At 38.5% G+C, this 13,369-nt stretch overlaps 1 protein-coding gene and 1 long non-coding RNA gene across 8 annotated transcripts in view; one reads left to right on the forward strand and one right to left on the reverse strand.

Moving 5' to 3' along the window:
* Positions 1–2,438: 2,438 nt before the first annotated feature.
* On the reverse strand, positions 2,439–2,942 carry LOC128547651 (uncharacterized). The gene is made up of 2 exons (XR_008366618.1): positions 2,710–2,942; positions 2,439–2,546 (listed from the first exon to the last, which is right to left on the reverse strand). It is a non-coding gene; the product is annotated as an uncharacterized LOC128547651 (long non-coding RNA).
* A 3,239-nt stretch (positions 2,943–6,181) lies between these two features.
* Positions 6,182–13,369, forward strand: part of LOC123530428 (plasma membrane calcium-transporting ATPase 2-like) — a 178,231-nt gene continuing 171,043 nt past the window's right edge. For 3 of the 7 annotated variants that reach the window (XM_053521513.1, XM_053521524.1, XM_053521525.1), the window contains exon 1: positions 6,182–6,273. The gene's annotated coding sequence lies outside the window, so the exon portion shown is untranslated. Of the gene's footprint in view, positions 6,278–6,401; positions 6,484–13,369 lie in introns of those variants that run through there. The other 4 variants (XM_053521526.1, XM_053521514.1, XM_053521518.1 and 1 more) reach the window with 4 other exon arrangements.

Below are 13,369 nucleotides of genomic sequence, written 5' to 3' on the forward strand. Positions count from 1 at the left end.
TTACAAAATAAAGTTTTAAATAATTTGGTCATAAAAAGCCTTATGCAACACCCACTTGTTTGAAAATCAATGCTCCGCACGGAATTGTAATAGAACAAGAGGGTCATGATGACCCTGGTTCGCTCACCTGAGTAATATTGCCTACACGTCATCGAAAATTTCACACACTAAATATCTAAAACATAGACCTTCGGGTTTTGGAGAAGAAGATTTTTTGATTTTACAATATAACCATATAGGGAAAACAAGCCCCTCCTCTCGCAGCCATGTTTTTAGCGAAACGGAGCGGCTTGAACAATCTTGATAGAGGGTCACCTAGAGATCATTAATTTTCTACAAAGTATTTTTGAAATCCGCCTGAAAGTTTCTGAGGAGAAGATTTTTAAAGATCTCCCTTTTCGGTTGCCATGGCAACCAAAGTTCTGCATGGATTTCAATTGTTTGGCAATTTTGAAAGGAGGCCACCCGAGGATCATTCCTTTGAAGATTGGTGTAAAAAGATTTTTTTTAGAAATTGTTGGCCATGATGGCCCTAAATCGCTCACCTGAGTACCATTGCTTAAATTTCATGATAATAGTTTTGAGGTCAGGCCAGTAGTTTGTAAGATTATCAAAGTTTTCTATACAGATGTAGATAGGAAAGACCAGCGCTGTTCGCTGGGGGCCATATTGTGTAATTGAAAGAATTTAGTAAAGGGTCTCTCAAGGAACATTTGTGACAAATTGGACCAGTGGTTTAACTTTTGAGAATATTTTCTTCAATCTTTTTTTTTAAATTACTGCCAGTTACTGTCATATGGTCTGAAACTTCATCGTGGTATCTTATTTCCTCTTCAAATACTTCAGACTGAGCACTGCTAACTTACAAGTATGGACATGCATTTTGAGTGATGTTCAGAAATTTCCATTCTATAGAAAGCTATATTGTCTTTGAATATGGAGATCACCATAATAGCCAATGTTTTTAGTTTTTTTACCCTTTCAGGGGCCATTAACTCTGGAACCTATTGTTGAATATGGCTTGTTCAAGAAAGTAACCAATATCTTATGGTGATATAACTTGTTTGCAACTTTTGTTAAAATCCAATAAAAAATGAAACTGCTATTGTGCAGACAAGACCAAAATCTATGGCCCTTTCAGGGGCCGTATATCTAGAACCCATGGTGGAATATGGCTGGTTAAATAAAGAAACCGAGATTTTATGGTAATGCAAGTTGTATGCATATCTGGTTAAAATCCAATCACAAATGAGACCACTGTTGTGCAGACAAGGCCAAATTAGCCAATTTTGCCCTTTCAGGGGCCGTAACTCTGGAACCCATGGTGGAATATGGCTGGTTCAATAAAGGAACCGAGATCTTATGGTGATACAAGTTTTGTGCAAGTTTTGTTAAAATCGAATCATAAATGAAAAATTTTATGCAGACAAGACCAAAATAGCCAATTTCTTGCCTTTTCAGGGACCCTAACTCTGGAACCCATTGTGGAATATGACTGGTTCAAGAAAGGAACCCAAAAATTATGGTGATACAACTTGTGTGCAAGTTTAGTTAAAATCCAATCATAAATGAAACTGCTATTGTGCAGACAAGACCAAAATAGCCAATTTCTGGCCCTTTCGCCGGTCGTAACTCTAGAACCCATAATGGAATATGGCTTGTTCAATAAAGGAACCGGAATCTCAAGGTGGTACAACTTGTGTGCAAATTTGGTTAAAATCGAATCATAAATGAAACCACTTACGTGCAGAAAAAAAAACAAGAATAGCCAATTTTTGCTCTTTCAGGGGCTGTAACTCTGGAACCCATAGTAGAATATGGTTGGTGCAAGAATGGAACCAAGATCTTATGCTGATACAAGTGGTATGCATGTTTGGTTAAAATAAAATCATAAATGCAGACAAGAAATTGTTGAAAGACGGACGACGGGCATCAAAGTGGTCACAAAAGCTCACCTTGAGCCTTTGGCTCAGGCGAGCTGAAAAGTGGAAAACTACAGGGTGCCCAACACAACATAGTGGACGGTAGTGGAAATACAAGCTATCGTCCACGCCCTCTAGCCCAGGGTTGATAGGAACTCAACATTTGCATAAGTTATAAGAGTGATACACCAACAGATGTATTCACAAGAGCGCCGCCAAGCGGGGCAATATACGCCCGAAGGGTTACACTAGAGGATGGGAGCAAAATTTAAAGAACTTGACTGTTGAAGCCCAAAGGACAGGAACAACAAAAAGAAGAAATTACAATAAAAATTCTAAGTCCACAAAAAAATCTTACCAGGTAAAGTTATGTCAAAATACATCTAAAAATTGGATGTACCATCCATGTTGTACCACAGAAAAGTGGTCTCGGTTTTTCCCTACGGCCAAAAATAAAAAAGTTTCAAAATAAGCTATTTATAGTAACAAAAAAGGGAAGTAATACAAAAAAAAATATTGTAAGAGAACAAAAAAGGGATCTGCCAAATAAAAACAAGAGCACTGCAATGCAGAGCAATATACACAAAGCAAATTCATATATGACCTTTGACCCCTAAGTGTGACCTTGACCTTGAAGCGAGTCATCCAAAACATGCGCTCTGCATGTCGCCTCAGTGTGGTGAACATTTGTGCCAAGTTTCTTTGAAATCATTCAAGCAGTTCAAGAGTTACAGAGCGGACACAGCAAAGTCATATATGACCTTTCACTCCTAAGTGTGACCTTGACCTTGAAGCTAGTCATCCGAAACAAGCGCTCTGCACGTCGTCTCAGTGTGGTGAACATTTGTGCCAAGTTTCTTTGAAATCCTTCAAGCAGTTCAAGAGTTACAGAGCGGACACGAAACACACTCATATGACCTTTGACCCCTAAGTGTGACCTTGACCTTGAAGCTAGTCATCCGAATCAAGCGCTCTGCACGTCGTCTCCGTGTGGTGAACATTTGTGTCAAGTTTCTTTGAAATCCTTCTAGGGTTCAAGAGTTACAGAGAAGACACGAAATTGCTAACGGACGGACGGACAGACAGACAGACGGACACCGGCGTCATAACATAATACGTCCCTTCGGGCGTATAATAAGGTGGTGCACATGGAACCCTCGATGATACACAAAGAGCACTTCCATGAAAAGCAGCCTATTTTCCCAAATTAAAATATTGCTGTTGCCTTAAACGAGAAAACAATGGGCAGAACTAAACAAACTGGAATTTAGAGAGGGGATCTGGGGTTATGGAGCCTGCATATCACAAAAACTGCCATAAGACAAAATTAAAAAGCAGGCACGATATTCAAGGATAAATTAAACAATGCCCAAATCTATTAAAGCGAGAGTATTGGAACCACCCAAGCCGAAATGTTCAAGACGAAAAAATAAACAGTACATTATTACAACATAAATGACGTGCTGAACGATCTGAAGAGGCCACACCGAGGCCTTACAATGAATAGCTTTAGATATTTCTCTGTCGAGTTGTCACAGAGCACATGAAGGAATCTAAATTGTCTGTGCAAAAACGAAATCAAGATTAAATGTTGAAGCCGAGTTTCGAAACCACACGACGAAAGAAACGAAAACTCTACTTGTGGAACAAAGCTGACAATGAGAAAATAAAATCGAAATATTTTGTTTTTCAAAAAGAGTTTCTTGCTAGTGATTCTTCGGATCGTTCAATAAACAGCATGTGTGGTACAATTAAGAAGGCATTGAATGATATCCTAGATGCACGTGTTCCATCCAAAATGTTCTCGTCAAGATACAATCAGCCTTGGGTCACTACAGAAGTGAAGCGACTGGGCAGGCGAAAGAAGCGTGCATACGCTCGGGCTCGTAAGACCAAGAGACCTAAGGACATGAAAAGATGTGAACATATTAACATTTCCTCGAGAAATGCTTGTAGATCAGCATATAGTAATTATGTAAATAACATCATAAACCCAGAATCAACAGCAAATCCAAAGCGTTTCTGGAGTTTTATCACAAGTAAACACAATGAGAACAAAGGTGTTTCACCCTTGAAGGCAAAAGATGGTTTAACTCACGTGGATAGTGAAACTAAAGCAAACATTCTAAATGAACAGTTCTCATCCGTGTTTACCAAAGATGAAGATATAAACAATATACCTTATATGGGCACAAGTTCTCACCCACCTGTAGGCAACATCAAAGTGACCATACCTGTTGTCGAGAAACTTTTATCCGGAATTGAACCACAAGCTAGTGGTCCTGATGGATTCCCAGGGTGCCTGTTGAAGAAACTAGCCTCTGAACTGGCACCAGTATTCACACTATTCTACAGTACCGGATGAGTGGAAGACAGCCAGCGTGGCACCTATTTTCAAAAAAGGAGATAGAAATAAGCCTGAAAACGACCGACCTGTGTCACTGACATCAATCACATGCAAACTTCTAGAAGATATAATCTGTAGTCACATACTGAATCATATGGATAGATATTCGTTACTCACCGACGCACAGCATGGTTTCCACAAAAGACGATCTTGCGAAACTCATTTTGACAGTTCAAGATCTTGCTAGAAACATTGATAATAAAGGCCAAACAGTTGCCATCCTGCTCGACTTTTCAAAAGCCTTTGACAAGGTGCCACACCATCGGCTTATGATGAAACTAAATTACTATGGAATTCGTGAGAATTTACATAGCTGGATTCATAGTTTTCTGGAGAACAGCACCCAAAAAGTTCACCTTGATGGGTCTCAATCCTTGGTCGCACCAGTGCAATCTGGAGTGCCCCAAGGAAGTGTTCCCGGGCCGGTATTATTTCTGCTATTCATTAATGACCTTCTGGAGAACGTGTCATCTAATTTAGTGGTCAGATTATTCGCCGATGATTGTGTTCTCTGCCGAAATATCAAATCAGAGACAGATTCTCAGGCTCTCCAGCAGGATATAGATAACTTACAACGCTGGGAGAAAGACTGGCTTATGCAATTCCATCCGAAAAAGTGTCAAGTTCGACATATTACCAACAAGCGTCGACAAATCAAAGTTCCATATACGATCTATGGACATAATATTATACTTGAAGAAACTGACAGAGCGAAATACCTGGGCGTAAATTTTCTCTGAACTGGAACCACCATATAAGCACAATCGTTAAGAAGGCAAATAACACCAGGTCTTTTGTATACAGAAACATTTATCAATGCCTCAGAAAGACGCAAGAGCTATGATATACAACATTAATGAGTAGGCCTACTCCCCTGTAATCTGGGATCAGTTTGCGGCAGCTGGAGATGGTCCAACTAACATCAGCAAAGATGGTTTGTTCAGACTTTCACAGCACCAGTAGTGTCACAGACATGCTGTGCCAACTCCAGTGGCCGAGCTTGCAAGAACGCAGAGCACAAGCAAAGGTCATAATGCTGTATCCGATAGTCCATGGTCTCTCTCCCACTGACGCACCTACAGCCCATTACTTCAGCCAGGGGGCACAATCAGCGTTTCCTTGTGCCCTTCGCCCGTACTCTGGTGTAGACCAACACTCATTCTTTCCAGATTCCATAAGGTTATGGAATAGCCTGCCACAGACCACCATCAAGTGTCCCTCTATTGACAGCTTCAAGGGGGCAGTGCAGGCAGCCACCCTCCGTTAGACCAGTACTGGGCGCTGTTTTTATGTGCACTGTAAATACGACATAGAAATAGAGACACCTTAACGACACCTGTACAGTTTTGCAACCACTCACATCACTATTGCGCCAGTACGAGTATATACACCAGGTGGTGGTCTTTAGGAATCTGTTTAACATGGACAGTAGATCTATGCTTTACCTCTGAGCTAATTTGTAATTGGTACTGAAACTAGAAATATTTAGATTTTAACATGATAGAAAAATGTTGAATTTCCTATGTTCCATTTTAATATATTTAGAAAAAGCTATCTATAGGGAATCGATCCTACAGAATTTCGTCGCGAAAATCGGGACCGATCCCTCTACGGTAACATGCGATATATACCGAAGAGATATACTATCGAATTAAAAAATGTGTCCTTCCGGCACGTGCACAGATAGCCTATGGCTTTAATCTGGAGGTTGCTAGATCTACATACCCTAGTATTTTTGTTACCAGTAATAAATGTTCCGTAGATCTATAAGCGGACATTTTTATTCACATGAACTTTTATTATTCATACTTCGCGCGCTTTCAAATTATGCGGATGACGTCAAAGGTAACTATAGTGGGTCGCTTCGGATCAGTTCAAGGTCGGGTGAACTTACACGGCTGGAATTTTATTTACACATACAAGTCTCTTGTTTCAAAATTTCCGGTAGGTAAGAAGTTTTTTGTACATTTTGTTTGTGAAAGCAATTGGTATTTGTTCGCATACATACACAAACATCCCTGAGATATTTATAAAGGAATGATAATTCATCTAAAATGGCCGCCAAGAATAGGAAATTTGACTACACAACCGGTAACATCAACTGATTAACTGTTTTGTTGAAGTCCTGCCAACAGTAACAGTTTTTAACTCCTTGTACGTATGTGAAAATGTCTGACCAGGAAATAAGCATTTCTTTTTATTCACCGGCATTTATTTTTACTGTTGTAAACTGTTCTAATTTTGCGTGGGAGGGGCGACTTGAAAATAAAGTGAGCATATTATTAATTTCCTGTGCAAGTACTCTGACTGAAGAAACATTATGCTTTGCACAAACATCACTTGGCTGCTTGGATTAACACTACTGCCATCCTGTCAGCTTGCCTTGTTTACATTTTTTTTGGCCAATTAGTTTGTCATATCACAAAAGATTGACAAAATCTTGACAAAATTATTTGCTGTCCTGTTTTCTTTTAAAGCCCTTGTTTGGACGGTAAACAGTTAGCATGTCAAGCATTTAAGGTTTTTGAAAGCAAAAGAGAAGTTCTTATCAGTTCTCTGATTACGACCCATAATTGCAATCCTCCTTTATGTTGATTGAATCTAAATCATGATAGAAATACTGCACTTGCATTTTTGAAGTCTGTGTGTATTGCGACACACTACATAACAGATAAAATGAATTAAGTAATGAAGTATCAATCTCATTAAAGATGAAGTTGAAGCTTCAGCACTTTATTGTCTCATCCAAAGCATATATAGGCAGTCGGCACATTTGTTTCGTCAGTAATGATGATATATATTATATAGACAGTCCAGGACCCAAAAATATATCCAGCACTCATTTGCTATATACTGATTAATGGAAAGTAAACAACTCAGCAGTGTCGTTTCAAGCTCTGTCATTTTTCAACCAAAAAGATATGGCCAAATATCCTCATGCTAACAACACCCTACGCATGTATCTTTCAGATCCCAGGTGGATAATTTTCATGTCATTGATCATTTTGGAGAAATAAGTATTTTAAAATTGATTTGTATTAATTCTCGTATACATAATTACTTCAGTCAACGATGACATAATTATGTCATCAGGTGTAAAGGCGCAGCTTAAATAATTTTGCCGATAAAATATGTCACGTCACGCGTTCTACATCCAAAGCTGTCATTGGTTTATTGCATGTTTTAACTAAAGTCAAAGATCGAGAGGCACGTGGCAGCGTTTGAATATACTATCGGTTTATGACATGTTGCTTGGCAATTGAAGTAAGGGATGTCGAATTGAACATTGATGATGGTGACCCTCTAATCCCTTGGTTGATGACACGCTGTGTATTATGAACGAAAATGCGGGTAATATTGATTTTTAGGCTAGATATAGAGTTCTTTACACAAAGTAAATATACATTTACGGCAAAAAAAATTTCGCCACGTTTTATTTTATTTTTTTTCGCCATTTGCGAACTTACACCTAAAGTGCTTGTATAAGTTTATGTTGCAGTTTTCTTGAAAAGTATTTCGCCTAGAGTCATGAAACAATGTACAGTGACAGGAATGGAGAGAAGGTGGCACCAGTGTCCTTTGGACACACAGTTAGTTTATATTCTGTATGTAATTATGGCCCTTCTTTTGCCAGAATCCCAATAGTGTATGATAACTAGTGTCTGCCTAACATTTGCCAGACAACTTCTTGACAGACAAGTCATTATGTAAGTGTTACATGTATATAAAAAGTTTTGACATTAATCTAGCAAACAGGACATGGTGTTGAATGTAGAGTAAGACCAGTCATATAGCTCAAACTAGTCCTGTAATGTAAGTCACAAATTGCATGGATTTGTGTTTAAAAAGGTACCAACATACACATAATTATAATTTAACAACATATTTTTTGTTTCACTGATTCTCTGACAGGTCAGAATGAAAGAATGTCATAAATGTAGAGAAATAAAAGTTCATACATGCTGAATTAATTTTGGCTTTATTTTACCCCAGATGCAAAGTATATGGGGGCTGAATTGGACTCAGGCATGTGCGTTCAACTGTCCATCCATTTTTAGCTCGACTATACGAAGTATAAGGAGAGCTATCCTACTCGCCCCGGCGTCTGCGTCTTTCCGCGTCCCCACCTTGGTTAAAGTTTTGGTGCACTTTCTCTTTTTTCAACTTATCTCTGTAATTACTTGATGGATTTGATTCAAACTTGAAATACTTATTCCTCATCATCATCCACATCATCTGACATAAGGGCCATAACTCTGGCACCAATATTTCATGAATTATCCCCCCTTTTCACTTAGATTTTCAGGTTAAAGTTTTGATGCACTTTCACTCTATCTCTGTTATTACTGAATGGATTTGATTCAAACTTAAAATAGTTGTTCAACATCATCACCCACATCATATGACACAAGATGCATAACTCTGGCACAATTTTTCATGAATTATTCCCCTTTTTACTTAGAATTTAAGGTTAAAGTTTTATGCACTTTCACTCTATCTCTGTTATTACTGAATGGATCTGATTCAGACTTAAACAATTGTTCAGCATCATCACCCACATCATATGACACAAGGTGCATAACTCTGGCACCATTTTTTCATGAATTATTGCCCCTTTTTACTTAGAATTTCAGGTTAAAGTTTTGGTGCACTTTCACTCTACCTCCGTTATTACTGAATGGATTTGATTCAAACTTAAAATAGTTGTTCAGCATCATCACCCACATCATATGACACAAGATGCATAACTCTGGCACAATTTTTCATGAATTATTCCCCTTTTTACTTAGAATTTTAGGTTAAAGTTTTGATGCACTTTCACTCTGTCTCTGTTATTACTGAATGGATTTGATTCAAACTTAAAATAGTTGTTCAACATCATCACCCACACCATATGACACAAGGTACATAACTCTGGCACCAATATTTAATGAATTATGCCCCTTTTTGCTTAGGATATACTTATAAAGTGTTTTGATAGATTTTATTAGCTCACCTGAGCACGAAGTGCTCAAAGGTGAGCTTTAGTGATCACCCTGTGTCCGTCGTCGTCCGTCGTCCGTCCGTCGTCAACAATTTGACTGTTAACACTCTAGAGGTCACATTTTTGACCCAATCTTAATGAAACTTGGTCAGAATGTTACCCTCAATAAAATCTTGGACGAGTTCGATATTGGGTCATCTGGGATCAAAAACTAGGTCATCAGGTCAAATCAAAGGAAAAGCTTGTTAACACTCTAGAGGTCACATTTTTGGCCCAATCTTAATGAAACTTGGTCAGAATGTTACCCTCAATAAAATCTTGGACGAGTTCGATATTGGATCATCTGGGATCAAAAACTAGGTCATCAGGTCAGATCAAAGGAAAAGCTTGTTAACACTCTAGAGGTCACATTTTTGGCCCAATCTTAATGAAACTTGGTCAGAATGTTACCCTCAATAAAATCTTGGACGAGTTCGATATTGGGTCATCTGGGGTCAAAAACTAGGTCATAAGGTCAAATCAACGGAAAAGCTTGTTAACACTCTAGAGGTCACAATTTTGGCCCAATCTTAATGAAACTTGGTCAGGATGTTACCCTCAATAAAATTTTGGACGAGTTGGATATTGGGTCATCTGGGGTTAAAAACTAGGTCACCAGGTCAAATCAAAGGAAAAGCTTGTTAACACTCTAGAGGTCACATTTTTGGCCCAGTCTTAATGAAACTTGGTCAGAATGTTACCCTTAATAAAATCTTGGACGAGTTCGATATTTGGTTATCTGGGTTCATAAACTAGGTCACCAGGTAAAATCAAAGGAAAAGCTTGTTAACACTGTAGAAGCCGCATTTATGACTGTATCTTCATGAAACTTGGTCAGATTGTTAATATTGATGATCTTAAAGTCCAGTTTGAATCTGGGTCATGTAGGATAAAAAACTAGGTCACCAAGCCAAATCAAATGAAAAGCTAGTTTACACTGTAGAGGCCACATTTATGACCATATCTTAATGAAACTTGGTCAAAATGTTAATCTTGATGATCTATAGCTCAATTTCAAATCTGGGTTAGGTGGGGTCAAAAACTAGGTCACTAGGTCATATCAAAGGAAAAGCTTGTTAACACTCTAGAGGCCACATTTATGACTATATCTTCATGAAACTTAGTCAGAATGTTAAACTTGATGATCTTTAGGACAAATTTGAATCTGCGTCATGTCGGGTCAAAAACTAGGTCACCAGGTCAAATCAAAGGAAAAGCTAATTAACACTGTAGAGGCCACATTTATGACCATATCTTAATGAAACTTGGTCAGAATGTTAATCTTGATGATCTTTAGGTCAAGTTTAAATCTGGGTCAGATGGAGTCAAAAACTAGGTCACTAGGTCATATCAAAGGAAAAGCTTGTTAACACTCTAGAGGCCACATTTATGACTGTATCTTCATGAAACTTAGTCAGAATGTTATACTTGATGGTCTTTAGGTCAAGTTCGAATCTGGGTCATGTCGGGTCAAAAACTAGGTCACGGGGGTCAAATAAAAGGAATAGCTAGTTAACACTTTAGAGGCCACATTTATGACCATATCTTAATGAAACTTGGTCAGAATGTTAATCTTGATGATCTATAGGTCAAGTTTAAATCTGGGTCAGGTGTGTTAAAAAACTAGGTCACTAGGTCAAATCAAAGGAAAAGCTTGTTAACACTCTAGAGGCCACATTTATGACTGTATCTTCTTGAAACTTAATCAGAATGTTAATCTTGGTGATCTTTAGGTCAAGTTTAAATCTGGGTCATGTGGGGGCAAAAACTAGGTCACCGGGTCAAATCAAAGGAAAAGCTAGTTAACACTTTAGAGGCTACATTTATGACCATATCTTAATGAAACTTGGTCAGAATGTTGATCTTGATGATCTTTAGGTCAATAGGTCAGGTGAGCGATACAGGGCCTTCATGGCCCTCTTGTTTTTACCTCTCTTATTACTTTAAGCTGATATTTTTGACATAGACTCAGGCTATTGTGTAATATCTTCATCCACAATTGGAGTCATTAAACACTCCAGTGACAGCTCTAGTTTCCTCAGATGTGCCCAGTTTCACTATCCAACATCGAAATAGTCGAGCGCGCTGTCTCCTGTGACAGCTCTTGTTTGTGTTGGCTCCACGTCTTCCTAACTGCTCGGAACATTTGCCTTAAAGATTATTTATTCACTCACCAAGACATCATGCAGAGCACATAAACCAGGTCACTCAGTTCAAGCTCAAGGTAATATTTGGAGGTTGGAGGTTAAAAAGCTTAATTTCGTGTTTGCTCCATGTCTTTTAAGCTGCTTGGACGATTATTGTAAAACTTGCACAGTCTTCAGGAAAGTTGGAAAAAATGGCCAGACATTCGGTCCAGCAATGCCTAATAATCTTCCAGACCGAAAAACAATATGCCTGACCGAAAAAATGTTTTAGTTCATTTCTCGTTAAATGTTCTGTCAACCCTCTTATTTTCATACATTTTTAGCTCACCTGTCACTAAGTGACAAGGTGAGCTATTGTGACCGCTTGATGTCCGTCATGTGCAGTCCGTCGTCCGTCAACAATTTCTAAAAAAATCTTCTTCTTGAAAACCACTGGGCAGAATTACACCAAATTTCACAGGAATGATCCTTGGGTGGCCCCCTTTCAGAATTGTTCAAAGAATTGAATTCCATGCAGAACTCTGGTTGCCATGGCAATCGAAAGGAAAAACTTTAAAAATCTTCATCTCAAAAACCAGAAGACCTAGAACTTAGATATTTGGTGTGAAGCATTGCCTGTTGGACCTCTACTAAATTTGTTCAAATCATGACCCCGGGATCAAATTGACCCAGCCCCAGGGGTCACTTGATTTTACATAGGAAAATCTTAAAAAATCTTCTTCTCAAAAACCAGAAGCGTTAGAGCTTAGATATTTGACATGTGGCATTGCCTAGTGGACCTCTACTAAAGTAGTTCAAATCATGACCCAGGGGTCAGAATTGACCCCGCCCCAGGGGTCACTTGATTTTACATAGGAAAATCTTCAAAAATTTAAAAAAAATAAACCAGAAGGCCTAGAGCTTAGATATTTCACATGTAGCATTGCCTAGTGGACCTCTACAAAATTTATTCAAATCATGACCCCCCGTGGTCAAAATTGACCCCGCCCCAGGGGTCACTTGATTTTACATAGGAAAATCTTCAAAAATTTTCTAAAAATAAACCAGAAGGCCTAGACCTTAGATATTTGACATGTAACATTGCCTATTAGACCTCTACAAAATTTGTTCAAATCATGACCCCGTCCGAGGGGTCACTTGATTTTACATAGGAAAATATTCAAAAAATTTCTAAAAATAAACCAGAAGGCCTAGATCTTAGATATTTGACGTGTAGCAGTGCCTAGTAGACTTCTACAAAATTTGGTCAAATTGACCCCGCCCCATGGGGTTACTTGATTGTACATAGAAAAATCTTCAAAATTTTCTAAAAATAAACCAAAAGGCCTAGAGCTTAGATATTTCACATGCAGCATTGCCTGGTGGACCTCTACAAAATTTGTTCAAATCATGAACCCTGGGGTCAAAATTGACCCTGCCCCAGGGGTCATTTGATTTTACATAGGAAAATCTTCAAAATTTTTCTAAAAATAAACCAGAAGGCCTAGAGCTTAGATATTTCAAATGTAGCATTGCCTAGTGGACCTCTACAAAATTTGTTCAAATCTTGACCCCGCCAGGGTCAATTTGACCCAGCCCCAGAGGTTACTTGGTTGTACATAAGGAAATCTTCATAAATTTGCTAAAAATAAACCAGAAGGCCTAGATCTTAGATATTTGATCTGTAACATTGCCTAGTAGACTTTTACAAACTTTGTTCAAATCATGACCCCCGGGGTAAAATTTGCCCCGCCCCAGGGGTTACTTGATTGTACATCAGAAAATCTTCCAAGAAATTTCTAAAAATCGTCAGTTTGACATTTGAAACATGTAGCTCATATTACGCAGGTGAGCGATCCAGGGTCATAAGGACCCTCGTGTCTTTTCAATT

This window comes from Mercenaria mercenaria, chromosome 13, assembly GCF_021730395.1.
Source record: "Mercenaria mercenaria strain notata chromosome 13, MADL_Memer_1, whole genome shotgun sequence".
Lineage (NCBI taxonomy): Eukaryota > Metazoa > Mollusca > Bivalvia > Venerida > Veneridae > Mercenaria > Mercenaria mercenaria.